The sequence below is a fragment of the Heterodontus francisci genome, unplaced genomic scaffold (assembly GCF_036365525.1).
Source record: "Heterodontus francisci isolate sHetFra1 unplaced genomic scaffold, sHetFra1.hap1 HAP1_SCAFFOLD_51_2, whole genome shotgun sequence".
Taxonomy (NCBI): domain Eukaryota; kingdom Metazoa; phylum Chordata; class Chondrichthyes; order Heterodontiformes; family Heterodontidae; genus Heterodontus; species Heterodontus francisci.
Window position 1 is genome coordinate 5469238 of NW_027141369.1, and position 3234 is coordinate 5472471.

The 3234-nt window shown below is 52.4% G+C and overlaps 1 pseudogene; it reads right to left on the reverse strand.

Annotated features, from left to right (window-relative positions):
- Positions 1 to 1579: 1579 nt before the first annotated feature.
- On the reverse strand, positions 1580 to 1714 carry LOC137363046 (U2 spliceosomal RNA; annotated as a pseudogene).
- Between the last annotated feature and the right edge of the window lie 1520 nt (positions 1715 to 3234).

Genomic DNA, 3234 nt, shown 5'->3' on the forward strand with positions numbered 1-3234 from the left:
TCGCATAGTGGATTTAATGCTGCGCACATTAATTGAAGCAATCCTTATACCCATTTTTTTAAAGTTAGTTGTTGCTTCCCATACCATTTGTCCTTGCTAGTCCCAGTCCTTCAGGATGTTCCTGTATACCCATAGTGTACGCAAGCTGTTTCACACTCGTTGGGCTCAGAAACCCCTCCTGGTTTTTCATGCAGGGTTTCTTCCACTGAGGTGACATCGGTGGGGGGGGCGGGGGTCTTGTTGGCAGCAGGGATTGGGCTGTTCTCTGCTGTTCCCCTCTGTTCCTCCTCGAAAACATCACTGCTGCCGGCTTCCCAGAGCTGAAGTGCGCCAGATGTGTCTTTGCTCTCAGTGTCCCAGAGCTGGGATGTGTTGGCCATGTCGCTAGGTGTGGCGCTTTGGGTTTGGGCTTGACAGGCCCATCACAGCTTCCAGTGCCCGGGGGCTGGGGGGTTTTATCTTCCAGCTCCTTTTGAGTTCTGCCGCTTCTTTTGAAGGTGCTGTCGCTCCGGCACTTCCTCATCCAGTGAAGAGGAGCTGCTGTAGTCTGTCTCAGACGGAAGCCTCCTCTTGCCACTGGTTTGGGTGGTGGCCTGTTCCGCTTTTGGAGGTCTTTTCTTTGTGGTTTTCCTTTGGACAAACTGCCACTGACCTGTTTGTCCATCTGCTGCCTCCTCCTCCATTGATTCTGTCTGTGGAGGAGGGGTTTCCGGGTGCAGGGTAGGTGCCGGGTTGCTGGTTTCAGTTGCCTTCCCTTTCTTCTCCTTCTCAGGTAGAAGTTCCTCACTGCAGAGAAGGTTGCTTGTCTCCTTTCCAACACCGGACGCCTTCGTCGAACCTTCTCCCGGCCTTTCCTTGGACCTTGCCGCCTGAGCATAACTGAGGCAGCGTTTGGGGCAGGTTTTGTAGAGATGGCCTGCCGCACCGCACAGGTTGCAACACTTACTCTGCTTACAGTCCTTGGTCTGATGGCCTTCCTTCTTGCAGACAACCGTGCTGCAGTTAGCTGCCACGTGACCAGATTTGCCACAGGTGCTACAAACTTTGGGCTGCCCAGCGTAGACCAAGAAGCCTCGACTTCCCCTGATAGCGAAGCTGGAGGGAGGGTGGATGATGGCTCCGTTGGCATCGACCGTCAAGGTCACCTTGACTTGCCGCTTATTGGTCCAAATCCCAAAGGGGTCTTTGACATCAGTGCTGGCCACCTCGACGTACCTGGCGAGAAAGGTGAGTACATCCACCACAGGAACATGGGGGTTGGAGAGGTGAATTGTCACCACCCGGTCATGTTGTGACGGAAGCGTGAAGAGCGGCTCCACTGGGTGGATCGACAGCGGCGCCCGGTCCCCTTTCTCCTTGAACGCCTTCAGGAACTTGATGCACCCCGCCACATTCTTGAATGTCATGTCGATATACCCACTGCTGGGGAAATCCTGCAGGCAGAAGATGTGCCTAGCTTGAAATCCACAGCAATCGATGAGGATTTTCTTGATGAAGAAGGTGCGATCGACCAGTGCATCTCCTTCCTTGTCCTTCACCACCACCCGAATGGTGTTCCGCACTCCCTGGCCTGAAGCTCAAAGATTGGTTATAGCCATTTTACTCAAAGCCTACCCAGGATCAAAAGCCACTGATCATGGTTTCTCCTCTGCCAAGTAAGTACTGATAAGAACAGATACTACACTTGATCTTAGCCAAAAGGCTGAGAAGCTCCACCACTGGCGGTCCTGCCTTCAGTTGCCTGGACCCCAAGCTACTGGACATAGATTTTCCAGGAATTCGCTTCTTTACTGCACTGAAATTGGAGGCTTTTTCGATTTAAAATATTCTGTCAGGTCGACAATTTAACCCAATGCTTGGCTGCATTTTCTAATTCAAGGCTCTGCGATTGGTTAAGACATGTGAATAAGAAGAGGGTGACCAATCAGAAGTGGGTTCGGGTAAGCATGGGCTCAAACTGTGTGAATTCCAGGTCCCTGAATGACTGAGCTGAAACTCTGTCCAAAGTCATAGCCAGTCGAGTCAAGTCTGCTCTGGAGTTGGTGATTCACCCTGACCAGACCTGTACTGTACCCGGCAGGAAGATCTCTGATAGTCTCGTGCTACTCAGGGATACGATCGCCTATGTACGGGACAGGAGGGTGGACACCTGCCTCATCAGCCTGGACCAGGAGAAGGCTTTTGACAGGAAATCGCACACCTACATGATGGACGTTCTTTCCAAAATGGGGTTTAGGGAGGGAATCTGCAATTGGATCAAACTGCTCTACACGAACATCAGTAGCGCAGTCTCAATCAATGGATGGGAATCGGAAAGTTTCCTGATCCAATCTGGAGTCAGACAGGGCTGTCCTCTCTCCCCTGTCTTGTTTGTTTGCTGTGTTGAACCCTTTGCTGAGTCTATTAGGAAGGATGCGAGCATGAGAGGGGGTGACAATCCCAGGCAGCAGAGGCACTCAGGTGTGGTGGTCACCCGAGCCATTTTCCGCTTCATCTGGGGATCAACAATGGACTGGGTCCAGAGGGACACGATGTTCAAATCTCTGGTCAAGGGCGGGAAAAATGTACCCAACGTTGCCCTCATCCTGATGACCACCTTCGTGTCCGGCTGCATCAAGCAGTGTGTAGATCTCCAGTATGCAAACTGCAAGTGTCACTACGTGCTGAGGTTCTATATGTTCCCAGTGTTGCGAAGGATGGGCCTGGTCACATTGCCGCGGAACGCTCCATGTAGTTGGACCGTGCTGTACCACCTATCCTTCGTGGAGCAGTTTCTGCGGGAAAACACCTTTGACCACTGATCCATCAGGCAGTGGTCTGCACGGAATGTTCTCAAGGCCCTACGGGAAAAGGAGATGGGGTATCCTGTCGGATGGTTCCCCGAGCAGACCACCAAAGTCATTTGGCAGAATGCCTCATCACCAGAACTTTCAAACAAGCACCAAGATGTAGTTTGGCTGGTGGTGAGAAGAGCCTTCCCCGTCAGATCCTTCCTGCATGCCCGAAGACTCGCCCCCTCCGCGCAATGCCCCCATGGTGGCTGTGGTGGGGAAGAGACGGTTGCCCACCTCCTCCTGGAATATGTCTTTGCAAAGCAGGTGTGGAAAGAGATGCATTGGTTTATGTCGAGGTTTATCCCAAGCAGCTCTGTAACACAGGAGTCTGTGCTCTACGGGCTGTTCCCAGGGACACACACCGAGACAGACATCAACTGCTGTTGGAGGACTATCAATT